This window comes from Larus michahellis, chromosome Z, assembly GCF_964199755.1.
Source record: "Larus michahellis chromosome Z, bLarMic1.1, whole genome shotgun sequence".
NCBI lineage: Eukaryota > Metazoa > Chordata > Aves > Charadriiformes > Laridae > Larus > Larus michahellis.
In genome coordinates this window covers 55,852,409-55,868,729 of record NC_133930.1, presented here as the reverse complement: position 1 = coordinate 55,868,729, position 16,321 = coordinate 55,852,409, and the positions used below count along the sequence as shown (strand labels likewise).

The window sequence follows — 16,321 nt, the reverse complement described above, 5'->3', positions numbered from 1 at the left end:
TTATTTCCCTTGGTTTTGTAGCCTCTTCTGTCCTCGTGCACCCAAAATCGTTTGTCCAGTGAGGACAAAGATCTTATCGGCTCACCTCCCTGTCACTGAAATGCTACTTGCACAATATTCACCTGAGATTAAATCTGTGTCATTTTAGAATGATTTGCTCAGTACCAAATAATGCCTTCAGCTGTATAATTGTATCTCTAATCAAATGAAGGACTTCCCTAACAGATGGCTCGATATACAGTCTTTGTTGTTTGGTGGTAAACCAAGAAGCCAAAAAAAATACTAAGAAGCAGAAGCTATTTTGCAATAGTCGATGGAGAGCTCCAGTGAGAGCAAAATAGCAATGTCTCAGTTAGATTGTTGTGATGAGTGTTCTGTGACCCACTCTTTACTTTTTTGGAAGATGGTATTTTTATAGCGAGGCTATTCTAGCTAGCTGTCAGCATATTGTAATAATGCAAAAGTGATCTGTTGCCCATAACAGTTGACTGATGAGGATTCAGTGGGCTCGTATACAATGAATACCTTGAAGTATTATGAGAAAGCCCTTTAAATTGTGGATGACTTCCACACTCATTAACATGTTTTCAATATGTTTACTGACCTTTTGCAAAGTGTTTTGCAGTCCCTGGATGAACAAGATCCCCAAAGTGCCAATAGCGCATTTTTTATTAGCGTGAGCATGAAAACAAATGAGGTAGAACCTTGAGTGCCAGATGACAGTGCCACCCAGGACCTCGATAGACCAGTATGTGAGCTCCACCCCTGTTGGCAGGCTTTTGTAATCTGAACAGCACGAGTAACTACTCCTCCTGCTTTGAAGCAGTGTGAAACTTCAAAGAACATCAAAGCTCTAGGGAGACCAATGCCAAGTATCATAATATTTATTTTCCCCCATCTTGAATGAGTTCAGGCATCAGTACCATGACAATAATGCTAGACACGTCCCCTGCCCTGCTTAAGATTCATGATTCAAAGTTCTTGATGAAGAAAAGAATGTAACAAAGATCTGAACGTGACAGACTACTTTTAACTTTATTGTCTCTGAGTGTTCTGGCTTATTGTTCTTTTCCTAGTCCGCTTTGCTGGCATTTAGGCCAAGACTGAGTGTTCACTTTATTGAAACAGAAGCATACCCTGCTCGCTGTGCAGTGTCAAAAACAATGAGATGAGAAGTCTAGTAAAGCATTTATAACCTTGTACTGAAAAGTCTGACATGCAATTGGCAGTGGAGAGCTGAAGGAGGAAACGAGTAGGAAGATGTAAAGAGCTAGTTGTAACACTGCAAAGAGCAAAGTGTAAACCATTCCCAGGGAGATAGTAGAGAGACCTTGGCCTTGGCTTTGGATTGCGATGCTAAAACTAAAATCAGGCTTACTTTTGAGTGTGTAATTCTGGCTTTTCATCTGCAACAGACAGGTAGAAAATTAGTTACTTAGGTCCCATGATATCAAGGGATGGAGTATGAGCAACAGCTAAATTCGACTGGCCAACATCAGATGAGCAGACTAAAGAAAACAGGAGTTGCTTCAGAGCTGTTGATCAGCTCTGTGGATTCAGACAGCAGGAAGAGAAGTAGTACCACAAAAAGAAACGAAGTTGGTTTTGGTTTGGTTTTTTTTTTTTTGCCTTGAGTCATGCATGGCTACTTTACTATTCTTGGTCATAAACCTCTGCATAGATTAATTTGGCATAACACAGTTTAAGGCTTCCTGAGCCCTGCCCAGTGCCTTCATGAAAGTGAGGAAATAAGGCATATGACTCTTCTGTAGAGTTTGCACTAGACAACGGGAATCTGGGAACAGAATGCAGCACTAAGATTTGTACAAGAGATGGATTAGAGCATCCATCTAGGCATTTCATTTACTAAAAGCATCCACCTTCAGTTGCTTTCCCGGTCTTTTACAAAGTGATGTATGCCTGTTATTGACCAATCACTCTATGGAGATACTTACTGGTTAGATATTTAGTAGGAGAGCAGCATTTCTTTCAGATGGCCAAAGGGGCCCTGTCCATGTATGGGATGGCTGTTTCCACATTTCCTTTTTTTACCTATTTCTACTATTCTACCATAGTCTTTGGCTGCTCTAAATATTGTCATTATGAATTCAGTAGGAATATATACAAGGTGTATCCTTAATAATGGTGAATCTCATTGTACCTTATGCAGCTCAAACATTTGTATGTAACAGCACCATACTGTAATCTCTTCTACAGCCTGAAAATGCCAGTTATTACATCTTATCATTTATGCCCAGTCTTGGTGGTAGGCATAAAATTCTACTTCAGAACTAACTTTGACAAGCAGTTGTAAGCTTCTGCTAGTGCCAAATATGCCCACTTGCCCACTGAGTCAACATGCTCTTGCAATATATAACTTCTTTTGCAGTCTTCTGAGGTGCAATCCAGACTTTGACGTTGGCTTCTCTGAATCCCACTTTCTCTTCACCGCTTAATGGTAGCAGAGTTCAGAAAGAAGGCTTTGGCTTTCCAGCTATAGACTCAAATGGAAAACAGGCAAAGCAGAAGGTCACTTTCAAATGAACCAAGCAACATACATTTTATTAGCAGCACTTGTCAGTTTATCATGCAAATACATGCCTGCCACTGAAGGCCTCGCAATTTGTCCAGTATTGTTTGGCAGTCCCACTTCAGGCAGTGTGAGTGCTCAGCTGAGCTCTGCATCCTCCCTCCCATGTGCACGTCTATGGGATTTTGCCAGGCCGACTTGTCAGTAGTCAGTCCCATGCTACTGTGTGCATAGTATGTGTCAGTGCTTTTCTCTTATCTCAACACATCAGAGATGAATGTGAATGTGAACTTGTTTTCTTCATGTCCAACAATTTGAGATGTCATTAAATATTCAGCTGGAGCAAATAATTGAGTACATGAACTACTCTGAAGTTTTGGAATAAAGTCTTTGAGAAGCACCCTCCCAGAGTAGGAATTAGTAGGAATGGGGCAAATCCAGACAAGCTATATGGCAAAAGAGTAAGCAGCTTTGGGCTTCAGTCTCTGTGTTTTGATTTTTAGCTGTAATTTTGATTTTGCTGTCTTTGCCTGTTTCACATTCCAGTCATTCTTCCAGGAAAGTTTAGATGCAGAATAAAGTGACACCAATAAGAATGCTATGCGTGATAAGTGCAGAATGAGTGATGAGATCTTTTTTGGCCATTAGAGAGGGAGATTACTTACTAGTCTATGTCGCTGTGGCCGAGTTATGTGATCTTCTGCTCTGATACTGTGAGCATGGCTTGAGAGTGGAGCGACTTATACCAGCTTCCCAGAAACATACAAGGAAATGAGACAGGATCAGCGAAGGCATGAAAGTGCTGTGAATTATTTTAATGCTTATAAATGTCTGTGTTCCAAGAAAATTCTCAATTTCCAGAACCCATTCTTACCTCCCAAGGAGTGGCATGGACACACATGTTGAAGTATGAGAAATGCTAACATGCTGAGGTAACAAAAAGAAGCAGATGGCATCTAGGCTACTAGATTGAAGATTTTGTCAGCCATTTCTCAAGGAAATTCTCGTCTTGGCTGAGCGAAAGCCATTGGGAAGTGCCATTTTATGCTTTTGCAGGTGGGGTCCTCTAGCCTCTAGAATAAAGTTCACAGGCAGAACGGTGTTCTCTGTGTGCTCTGCAGAGCCATTTCTACTGATTACAATCACCTGCAGCATTGCTTCAGCTTTGAATCGAGGCTTTTTGGTTTGCTACAGCTGAGGTCAGAAGCTGACAGTGTCTGGGGAAATTAAAATTCATCGAGAGTAAGCTGAGAGGCACTTGTGAAGATGTGCAGAACGTGGAGGGTGCTGAGAATAAACAATCCAGACCCTAAATTCACGTGAATGGAACAAGAGAAGACATCCTCTTGTAAAGTACTGGCAAACTCTCAGTCTGCAGCTCATAACCCTGCTTTATGCTGAGGTTTCGGAAAGCAAAGAGAGTAAATACCAAGCTTACTCTACTCTATGGATGCATTTTTGAAGCATAAGATGAAGTTACTAATTTCTGTTAAGGTATGTTGCTTTACCCATTTAAGTGAAATGACAATTGAATACACTGAAGTCACTATTATAGGAAATGGGGTTTATGTGAAGATGTGTAATGATCTCAGAGCTGCTTGCCATTTATAAGAAGAATTGGGAGCACGGTTCTTTGCTGTCCCTCTGGTATCCCTTCAAATTCCCATTCATGCAGTTTTATGCCAGTTCATCTAGAGCTCCAGGGAACTCTTTAAGACATAAGCCTAAGTCAGACACCAGGTTTTTAAGAGAGGATCATTTTTTCCTGCCCCTACTTTAATTTTTGGTCTTTATAGGATCTCAGTAGGCCTCATACATTACTAGGAGGAACTTCAGCAAAGTGTACACATTCGGCTTTTTCTGTAACTGTCTCACAGCAGCAATGAGGTTATTTTTTAATTAGAATCCTAAAGATTTAGCATTTATGTCACAGGTTTTTTTCTTTCTTTCCACTGAACAGCTTATCTTGCATATATCCATTTTCTGATTTCTATGTCACTGTCAGTTTCTATCTTAAAATTCACACGTTGCTGGGTGCTTCCAGGAACACTATGCATGCGTCTCAGTGGCAAATCTTTCACCTGTAGAAATTGTCTTGGTTCCTTTGATCCCTATTCAGCAAGGCATTTATGCATATGCTTCACTTTAGGCACATAAGTAATCTTTTCACTTGAGCTGGATTATCCATGTACTTGAAACCAGATTTCAAATTTGCTCAAACTCTAGTTTTCTGAATAGGAACCTCAGAATGTCAAGCAGTGCAACACAGTCGGTTATTCACATCCCAGATGAGGCATAAGGGATGTATGAGACTCTAGAGCCTTAAGACCTAGATTTAGGACTAGTCTGCTGTTGTTCAAACCCTGTTTTTTTCATTAATTCCACAGCTTGCTTCTTTTTTTTTAATCTCTTTCTCTTTGTAGACACTACTATGGTATTTGAGAGTTTCACAATTTTGTAAAGCGTGATCTGAAAAAGATTTCTTTCTCATTATGCCTGAGGACATGAGGGTCCCCAGAAGCTGTGTTTAGAGGAGTCGTGTGCTGTGTAGACATCTTGGTCTTTCAGAGAATGTCCCAGGTAGCGGGAGCAGATCCCTGGAGTGTTCTGCAGCTGCTCTGCCTGTTCCCCATGCTGGCTGTGGCACTGTCCTATGTGTTGCAGAAGCCTTCCTCAGTCAGAGAGAGGTCATCTCTCTGACAATAGGAAGATCAAAACTCTCATCTTATTTTGACCCGGAGCCAGGGAAAAGAGCAAAGCCCAGAGCTGCTCTGTTCTTAGCTATCTGTGTTGCATGAGCAGATGGGCTGCCGCATAGTAAACCAGCTGTGACTGTTTTAAGGGGCAGCTGTTCTGTACTTAGGCATAACGGCTGATGCTATTTAGCGGTCCAAAGTGCTGTGTGAATGTAGCTCGGCCTGGCTCTGACTGGATGGGTGTTGCTTCTTTCCCGTCATCAGGAAATGGCCATTTCAGTGAGGAAATAAGAAAAACGGTACATCTGTCAGCCTTTCAACAAAAGGGGGGAGCACCTCATAGGAGCACCTTGCAATAGTTAGGAAGGGGTAGGATTCATCTACGTCAGTACCAGCTTTACTGCGTGACTTTGGCAAATCACTCGCTTCTTGATATTTGATAGATAAACCGATAAATTGAGCACAGTCTCAGGCCACTGCTTCAGTGGGACAACCAGACTGCACAGTGCTTGGATAATACAAAGCATATAGCCCCTTAGGAAGTAGATAGCGGATGGTGAATTTATACAAAGTGCTTCCTCATGCAGGCTGCCTTAGTCTTCCCCAACGTGAGCCGTCTGCTCTTTCAGGTCAGTTGAACTTTGAGAGATCCAAGCGGTAGATTTATTTGCACAGGATGCAACACTGATGGGAGGAGGCTTTTGTCGGCATATTAACTTAACCAGCGCTTTCATAATCTGCCACCGTAACTTCATATACTGTGTGTCATCAACAGGATGAGGGGAGTTTGAGGAATTAGATCCTCAATGTGGGAATTGCCCTCATTCTTCACAAAATATCTACTGTGGTATTCTGGACTGCTTGTTTGTTAGCTAATTTATTTTTTTTATATAGCTGTCTTAAAAGGATTCAGTGTTTCTAGCGGCCACTGTTGGTGAGAATTTGCTGAGTGAGTTACGTGCGTCTGAAAGAAAGACAGCTGCAAGAATACGTAGATAGCTGCTGGTTAATCTTTGATGATGTGATGGCTGCTGTGAGGGATTAAGTGAGGAATTTCCTCTAGGTCTTTACAGCCTGCACTACACAGACAGTCTCCACACTACAGGGTTGTGAAGGACTCACGTCCTCCCCTGGTCCTTGGCTTATACTAGGGAAATTTGCTACTTTACCATAGCTGAGTAGCAGCTAAATTGATTTACACAGCTATCCTCAGCAGAACTACTAGCCTGGTAGATCAACAGTCCCAGTCTTGTCTGTTTCAGTTTCCACTGTGTAGGTTTGGCTCCATGCAAAGACCTGTTAACAGCAGAGTGTAGGATGCACTATAAACTCACTCCCTAGCATGCATTAGGTCTTCTGTTTGTGCCTAAAGTTTTCCGAACTTGAAAACCTCACTGGAAATTCAGGTGAAGCCATCGTATGACTGTGTGCTTTGGACGTCTGCTTTCTCACCCCGATGAGGTCCATCTTTGTGTAGTCCAGAAAAAGTAATAGTAACTACTTGAAATGAGGCATGACACAAAACAATATTACTGGCTATTCCTAATTATTCCCAGTGTTTGTAATGTGGTCGTTCCTGCAGATCTAGATAAGTGTTTTGTTGTGATTGGTATTGTAGAGACTAATAATAAAAAAAGATTGCCATCTCAAAGATCCTACAGTGGACAGGCAAGAATTATTACTTCCCATTGCAAAGGCAGAGAGAGATTTGGTGACTTCCCAAGATAACAGAGGAAACTGGTGGCAGAGTACGGGACTCAAGGCTTTCAACCTGTGGGAACACCCAAATCCTAGTCAGACCTTGAACTTAAAAAAGCCCTGAGCCTCTGAGGCTCAGCTTCTGATACTTACAGCAAGGACTGCAATAAGCAGGGCAGCTGGGATAGCGTTTGTCTCTCCCGATCCCGTGCTGTGACCTGACATTGTTGTGTTCTCGTGGAGCCATAGACATTAAAATTCATCACCTCCAGAAAACAGGAAATTAACGTGAAAAAAAAGAGGTTGCTTAATTTGTGTGTGTATTCATTACAGTCTATTGTAGAAACAGATACTGCAAGACAAGGTGGAAATATGTAGGTCATTCAAAATGTGTTCTTCCCTGGTATGGAGGAGGTTGGTTTTTGTTTTTCCTGCAGTTAGAAGATAGGGTAAAGACTGACACTGAGAGAGACTGGAAGCGACAGGTGATGAAAGAAAAAGAGAATGAAAGTGACTATTGTAACAAAGCCTTTGAATTAACAGCAGATGAAAAGAAACCTGAACTAATTCAAAGCTAAAATATATGGGTGATGTTTGTCTGTGGTAAGGCAAAAGATACAGTGCTAAGCAATTAAAGCTGAGCATCAATTCTGCAGGCTGGAACTACTCATTCATTTTGGAAAACACTGTGCTAATGACAGACACACAGAAAGTATCCCAGATCAAGGCCGCTGCATAAGCAGTTTGACTTCTGTAATATTGCAAGCTTCATCTGTGACAAAATTAATTCACTTCTTTCCACGAGTCCAGTCCACACTACTTGACAATGCTTCTTGGAGAACTAGGCCCAAATTTGCCCTCGGCAATCAAAGGCTAACAAGTATTAGTACTAGCTAGGAAGCGAGCCAGAAAGAATCAGAGCAATGTAACTTCCTACACCTGTCTTAACAACATAATTGCAACCTATCTAGATATAATAAAAACATGGAACTTTTATTAAATCAGACTTGCCAACAGAGGGTCAAAACCCCAAACCTGAGCATGTTTCTACTTTTCTGCCACTGTGACGTTTCAGTTTTCAGCAGACTAATAGCTGCTCCAGTGGAGACATGTTGCAGCTGTGTACTGCCTCCTGGTCCTGGGCTTGCCGGGTCTTCTGCTTATACCTTGTCCTGTCCTTCATACCTGGGCGAACAGGGCATAAAATGCTTCCATTCCAGTTTCAGAGCATACCAAACATATTTGCCACCTCTTGAAGTGTTTGAGAATAATCAGGAAAAGTAGGAGGCAATGCAGAATAAAAATTTTCGAGCAGAATTTTTAATGGCAATTTTTTCTCAGTTCAGCAAAGTTGGAAACATTTAACCAATGTTACTGGGAGGAAGATATGATTTTTGGGGGGGGGTATGGATGATTTAAGAACCTTTCATTTAATTTTTTGACATTTCAAATATTGTTTAACATGTCATGCTGCAGTGTGTAATGCGTCAGACAGAGATTAAACAAAGCACTTCAACCTAGTCAGATTTAGGTAATTCCAGAAAGGATTTTTTTCAGATTTTTTTTATACAGAATATTTTGATATAGTCTATCAATACTGTTGCTATTTGGGAAGGTAAGAATTCTGAAATATCAGAATTTTCTGTGCATGGCACTGCATTTCTGCATTTTGACTCTTTTTATGGTGTAGAATTTGGTATGCTGAGTCTTAGGTGAGGATACCACAAACACTACTAGACTAGTGCTAAAAAAAACCAAAACCTGTTCCATGAGCAGTTTGACTTGTGGGATATTGAAGCTGCCCTCCCCTTCCCAGTCCCCAATTCTGGTATTTTCCCTCCTATCTCTGCTTTCTGTTTCCTGCCTGACCCTCTCTTGTGCTGGCATAAATGTCTTAAATAGCTCAGAGATCTGCGTTGAGTAAAAGTTAAGGGAGAAAAGGTATGAAAGTCATATATACATACACACACATATTTCAAGAGATCATTAACTGAATTATAAACACCATGTGAAAGATGGCCTGTCTTATTTTGCCTCTTTTTCTAAATGAACTCAGATTTCTAGAGAGCATAAAACTTGATTTGAGGCCATCTAAGCTACAGCAATCATCTTATGTAAAGCAGAAGGAAAACTAATATGAAGTAAAAGCTAATAACTGTATCAATATAGAATTTTGTGGCTGAAGTAATAATAGCTTTGCTATTACTCCTTGCTGCGTAGGACACTGTGTAGGTCTTACAGGGCAAAGAAAGTGGTAAAACTATAATTTTGTATTTTTCATTTCTAATTTACCCTTTCCACGTTTTGGTGTTATGTAGTGTTTTGTGAGAACTGTTAAGTTACTACTGGTACTAGTTGCCCTAGCATCTTAGGGCCACATGTGGCTGAAGTACCACTGTGGTCAGAGTCATACAGATAGAGGACAAAGCAAAAGTTACTGCCCTGAAGACCTCTATGGGTGTCTGCCAAAACTGAGATTACGTCTCCTTTATATAAACTCGAACCAATCCTTTGAAGTTATTGACGCTATGCAGATTTATACCACTTGAGGATTTGCCTCCTATTTTTGTAGATACAGCAGGATGTTGTAGCCTCCAGAAACGTCTGAAGACAGCCTGTTCTCTTGCTAAGCTGCAGCTCCTCTGTAGCTTCAGCTGTCATCTGCAAGCTTGCTAGGCAACTCCTTTGCTGGGTGCTGCATCTTCCCAACGTGCTGCTCTTCACACGCTGAGATGAAGGAGTGAGATTGTCGTTTTCACTCCCAAAGACAGAAAAGTTTAACTTTTTCTTCTTATCACCCTGCAGGTACATCAGCATTGCACTGGTGCAGTTTTCCAGCTGCTGCTCCTTGGGTTGTTGTTGCTCTCTCTTGGGCAAGTGGCATTGTTTGGCTATCGAAAGGTAAGTGGGCTGCCTGAATGGGTGTGGGTGGGAGGGTGGGAACTGCTAGTGCCTGGGATGCGCTGGTTCTGTTTCCTGCCTGCCAGAATAGACTCTTTTCAGACAGACACACTTGTATTTCAAGCTTTAATACCTGAATACTGCCACCTTTATGCCCTTAGATGGTCAAGTCATCCGTGTGCGACAGCGAGTCCTGCGATGATGCCAAGCCTCCCCCACCGGCCTTGTTGTAGGTCCTGTCCGTATTGTACTTGTGGGCTGAAGTTTAGGTTGCCTTCAAGCTCACACTTAGTGATTGTCCTCAGCTTGATTTCCAGTGGCTACTTAGCCCTTCTGCAGGCTTTGGAGTCCAGCAAAGGAAGTCTCCCGTGTGCTGCCCCAGCTCCCAGCTCTTCAATCACCTGTCCTCTCTTGTGCTCATATAAAGCCCAGCCCCGTAGAGGGGCTGGTCTCCAGCAAGCTCTGCTCAAGAAGCCCAACACAGAAAGTTGCATGGTGACAGTTGGGTGGGGAGAAATGGACAGGTAGATCATACAGCTTGGGCAAGGGAAAGGAAATCTGTAGTGTAGTTCTGTGTCAAAGGGGTGATTTGAAAGGCTGATGACCTTTTCTTCTTGGTGCCATTTTGAAACAAATCATCCCGTCAGAGTGGAGGAAGAATACCAGCCCTGAGTTAGGCCTGGGAGCTTTTAACTTTTGCGTAATTGTGAAGGAAAATACAAAAGCAGTTTGTGGCTTTAGGTCAGTAGGTATTGTGACAAGTTTTGCTAGTCCCCCAAAACTCAATTTTAAAAAGTAAAATATTTTAAGAATACCACAAGCTTTGAATTAAGAACCATGCAGAAAATGCCTCCTCAAAGAAGGTTTTAATTATGTTTTAATCTACTTTTAGAGAAAGTATTTTTTTGCAGATGGCAGATCTTGTGTCATTGCATCAGTAGGTGGACTACCATGCCGGAGGATGACGTACTTTTCAGTTTAACTTTGCTAGTTTAGTAAGTTACTTAGCAAAAGCAGTTTAGAGAGACAATATTTGGCGATGACAGAAATTATTCCCTAATGGGAAGAGGACTGTACTGTGTCAGCCTGCAACCTCCATTCACCTAATTGCCTTGTAGGCAGTGGGGTGGGCATCCCTGAAGCAGGTCAGATGGGGAATAGCTTATATAAACACAAAACCAGTGAAGAGAAGTAAAGTAGAATTTAGTAAAGAATAACCAACACTGCTCTATTATACTCTGTTAGTAACATCTGAAGGTAAAAAATTCTCTACTTTGGTTACCAGATGCCAGGAAAATAATATGAAAGGCCTGAATTATTGATAAGTCTTGATAAACCAGTTGGCAACAGGAGGAGTAAAATAAGCATCTTTTGGCGCCTGAAACATTGTTATTTTTCAAATAATAAATTGTATGGGATCCTTGCTAGGCCTGAAAGCTGGTCAGGGGCACACTAGTATCACAAGCAAGAGAAGGACAAGCTGAACAGAGGTATGCCAAGGCCGCATGGCTGTAGATTCTGAGTTATCAGGCACACACGGGTACATCCACTAGAACAAAGTTCCCTTCTATGCAGATACTGCTATGCCATATCAGGCCCCTTCACAGAGCAATCTATAGCTGTTTTAAATTGATACAAGCCTTAGTACTTTCTTTTAAGTCAGAGTTTGTACAGACAGAAGGCTGAACTGTGCTGCTCTGCGTTCTGTCCTATAGCTATAAACTGCTTCCGCCTGACCTGAATCTGCAAAGTAGACTGTGTGTTTATTCTGTGACAATTCCTACACCAGGTGTGGAAGGGGAAATTGGGATATTTGGTTTCACCTTTATCGGAGATAAGGGACATGCCCTTTTCTTATTTTGTGTTTAAGTGTGTGTGTTTATGCTTTCATAAAAATAACTATTCCATACAATTTAGCTTTCTATTTGGTGAAATGGAAATTCTATGTTCATGTGGGCTGAGGGAAGGGAGATGAAGACCATGTTAACAGCAGGGCCATTAAGGAGGACAACAGCTAAAATGGTGTCACTTCTTTAAGGTGACACAGGAGTCTTTGCTGCCTCGCTTGCGCAACTTCTCTTGTTAATGGTCAGTGACGAAAATGCATATGGAGGTCCATACACACAAGAGTCAACAGGATGTTACCTCCTTTTTCAGAGCGTAATGTCTGACGGTTGTAGCTTTTACTTTGAAATATTTGCAACTCTGTGCCAGTTTGTCAATGTACGGTCTTTTGGGAGATTTTGTTAAGCCCTTGTTATCATGTTTCATGAATGTAAGCACCAACCATCAGCTGTACTAAAAATGCATTTTTATCTGTTCCTGCCTTTGTACAGTCAGCGGTGACTCCTGTTATGACAACTGAGAAAAGAGCAGTGTGTTTAAAGCGTATATATCTGTCATGACTTCAGGTAGCTTTAGCATGAACTTTGCTTTTGCCTTTTTATTCTTGATATAAACAGATGTATTTTTTCCTTCTCTCACTAGGCAAGTTTCCCATGTATCTCAAGGCTCTATAACTGTTTTATATTTTTTTAGTGTTGGAGAGACCGAGTTTATAGGAGATGGCACTGTTTTGTCACTTATAGCAACATTTGAAGTGACATTTTTTCCAAGTAAGCATTTTCTCTAAGCATTTTTATTTCCTTTCAATTCTGGCTTCCTCAAAAACCCCCAACATTTCACATCCTAAATCTAATCACAGTGGAAGAGGAATACTTGAGATAAAGCCAGTACTGTAAACGTGGAATTAATTTATGATTTACTTTTATTGATTGTACAATAACTAAGCATTTGTTTGATTAGTTGTAAAATAATGGGAAAACAGTTGATAACACTTTATCAAATGGTTTCAAATGATATCAAATGCTCCTAAAGTGCTTTAAGATTTACACTATTATAAACGGTTAAAGCTCAAGCCTAAAGTGAGTTAGAATTAAAGCTAATTGGTTTGATCTAAAGATCTTTTTTAAAAAACAAATGATGGCTGCTTCTTTTTTTTTATACACAGATGAGGTTTTCTGAACCTGGACTCTGCTTGAAAGAGAATTATTTTAGGAGTTTGAGCAGAAACAGTTTGGTGCATGAGTAGACTAAAGTGTCTCAACAGGAGACACTGGAAACCTGAAATCTGGCATGGAGATAATCCATTGTCCTAATGGAAAAAATCCATCTTTGTTTAGCCAGGTTTGAATTGCGTGCCTTGACAATTGCTTGACTATGTGTGTATTAACTGAGACATCATTAGGAAATCTGTATCTCCAGCAGATGGGTTGGATATTAAACTGATGAATGCGGAAGGGCTACACCAGGAGCACTAGGGTAACAGCAAACGTAGTTCATCTTCATCATTTGCTATGCAGAGAATTTGTGCATAGGTACTATAGGATTGAAGACTGTTGCAATTGCACGGCGCTGGCATGAGGCAGAAGAGCTAAGAGTTGGTATGCACCTTGGGACAACTGCAGTTTTAAGCTCCTCCCTTTGGCATCCTACTGTTCCACTAGTAAATCTGAGCAATTCCATATCAGCATTGTTTAGTCAACTTTGATGGTGCTATGCTGATTTACATCTGTGAAAGATCTACCTAACAGCCTCATTAAAAATCAATATGATGTGAATCATGTTGTGTCGTGCTTCTATTTAACTCTTGTGCCTTATCTGTCCTGGCATAGGATATTGAATCATAGAATATCTCAAGTGGGAGGGGACCCATAAGAATCGTTGAGTCCAACTCCCTGCTCCTCGCAGGACTACCTAAAACTAAACCATATGACTAAGTGTGTCGTCCAGACACTCTTTGAAATTTGACGGGCTTGTTGACCGCTTCCCTGGGGAGCCTGTGCCAGTGACTGACCACCCTCTCAGTAAGAACCTTTTCCTAATGTCCAATCTGAGCTTCCCCTGACTCAGCTTCATTCCATTTCCTGTTTGCACCTAGTTTGAGGGGCCAACATAAATCCTTTTAATCTGTGACAGTCTTTACTTAGTTTGACTTAGAAATTAATAAAACTCAGCCATGATTTTGCAAGACAGTCAAGCATGTGTCTTAACTTGGAAGCATGTGAGTGATCCTGTTGAAGTGAGAGTTTAGAATGTAAGTAAGTACCTGCCTAGACAGGGGACGTCATTAAAGATCTAGAGCGATATCATGGAATGACTTTTGGCTTGGTGACTGATACCAGAATTGCATCAGATTGCAAGTTCAGCATGACATAGAATGTAAATACGGACTACCATATCCCTGGGATAGCTCTTATTTTAAACCTGAGCATGATCCTTCCACTCTTTCCTTCCATTCCGCAGACAAGTAAGAGCTGTTTAATGTCTCATTCAATCTCACTAAACAGTGGCAGAAGTAGATTGCCTGCGCTCCTTCTAGCATCGTACAAACTTTTTGTCAGAACTGTTTCTCCTTGTAATGACTTTTCCACCTTTGGCTTGTGCCGAAGAAGGAAAAATTAATAATGATTATTTGATCAAACAGCAGGAATGTGGCAAAATGAATTTGAGCTGTGTTATGAGGACAATGGGTTTGCCACCTGATCTAAATGAATGCTGAATGTAAATAAAACCTAATATTCAGAGTTCACCCTATTTTACAGCAGCAGAGGCACATCATTAAAAAAATTTCTGACATGTCAGTGAGCAATGAATTACCATGCAATACAGCACTGTAAAGACATAACAAGCAACTCCCTGCTGGTGTATAATGTGCCAGCACATGGAAGATGATACATAGAATGAGACAAGGAATAGCTCCTTAGGGAATAAGACATTTCAGGCCTAATCCTGAGGTAGTGTAAGAGGCATATATCTCCACTGAATGAACCAGAGCTCAACTGATTTACAGCAGTCTGGGTGCCAGCTTTTTCTCATTAGTGAACAGAGGTGATGTTCTCTCTCTTACAACTTTTTCCTCTCCAGCTTAATCAAATTACTTCAGCCGCTAATGTTAAGGTTTCTCCATTGCTAGCCATCTGCTGCTGAGTCTCATCTTTCCACTTAGACTGGTGGTCTACCCTTTTGCTCCCCAGTCTTCTGTGCTGAAACTTGACAGGCCATTCTTTCCTTTAATTGGGAATGTATCTTGACAGTGCTTTCCAGCTGGTGGTCCTCAACAACTTGTCAGGGGACTACAGGAAATCACTACCTGTTCGGAAGGCTTAAATTTGCCATACAGGGATCTGTACTTCCACTGGAAAAACAGGGAGTCTGCAAACTGGTAAAGGTTTAATGTCAGAGTCGTAGCTGTTGACTTTCGCAACTTGAATAAGATGAGAGGAATGCATGGCAGGAAGGCAGGAAACAAGCATAATTTGAAACAGGAGATGTCCAGATTGGTATAAGGAGAAACTCTACCACCATGAGGACAGCCAGGCAGCAGAGCAGGTTGCTCAGAAAGGCTGTGCCTTTCTCCTGAAAAAACCTCCTTGGAGGTTTTCAGACTGTGACTGGACAAGTTACTGAGCAACCTGGTCTGATCTCAGGGCTGACCCACATTTGAGCAGGACCGGAGACCTCCCATGGTCCCTTACAACTTAGATTATCCCATGATTCTTGCGTGGATTGCACATGGGAACTTTCTGGGCTATTCAGAACTGTCTATTGCGAATCCTGAGACCTTAATGGATCTTTTTAGGTTACAGGAATATTTGGTCAAGATCCAGGAACAAAACTATACCATATCAAAAAATAAAGTGAACATTTTACGGCTTGTGACGGTCATAATAACTGACCAGGCCACGCATGATGCCAATGAAAAAAACATAGTTAAGGAATTCCTTTTAGGCCTTTAACATTTTGGTGACATTTCTGCATGCAAAAGCACAGTTAAATATGTAGCTGTATACTTAGATCTACATATATCTGCATACACATTATATTAATTTTTTTTTTTTACAAGAATCACACTAGTACAAGCTTTTCAGCTGCTTGCTGTATTGGCTGCTCTAACTTCAACAGTAGATCTAGCTGAACCATTTCTTACTGTAATTGTATTTATGGTATATTGTCTAACTGCTAGCGGCACTGGACTTGAATCTGAATTACTCTGTTAGTGCTTGCTGCCCCTTATTGTGCCCAGATTTCATATTTGACCAAAGAAGATACAGAGGGTATTTCATGTAGATTGAATAATGGCAATTAACACAAATAGAAATCACTGATTTAACATGGCCCAACGTGCCCTGGAAGTTACGGTAATTAGCTGCAAGTAAGAGCTAAGTTAATAGGTACAATTTTCAGTAGATGTGCTTTATTTAACAGGACCCCCTCATTGCCTGTGCTTGCATGTACAGTTATCGCTTAGCTGCTGTGTTTACTACCAATGCATGTTTGCAAAATCATAATTAAATGCAGAACATATGCTATTGTTGTGTATGTGGCCTCCCTGGGAAGGCGTTTATCAATGGGTGTTTTTGTCCCGTGTTCCTGGGGTTATTCTAGTGCAATGGAAGACACCCAGATCAACAACTGTTTGCAAAATTGTGGCTCT

At 41.2% G+C, this 16,321-nt stretch overlaps 1 long non-coding RNA gene across 1 annotated transcript in view; it reads left to right on the top strand.

Moving 5' to 3' along the window:
* Positions 1-16,321, top strand: part of LOC141736122 (uncharacterized) — a 56,518-nt gene that overhangs the window by 22,529 nt on the left and 17,668 nt on the right. Inside the window, exon 2 of the long non-coding RNA XR_012584900.1 lies at positions 9,730-9,825. This is a non-coding gene — a long non-coding RNA (uncharacterized LOC141736122). The remainder of the gene's footprint in view (positions 1-9,729; positions 9,826-16,321) is intronic.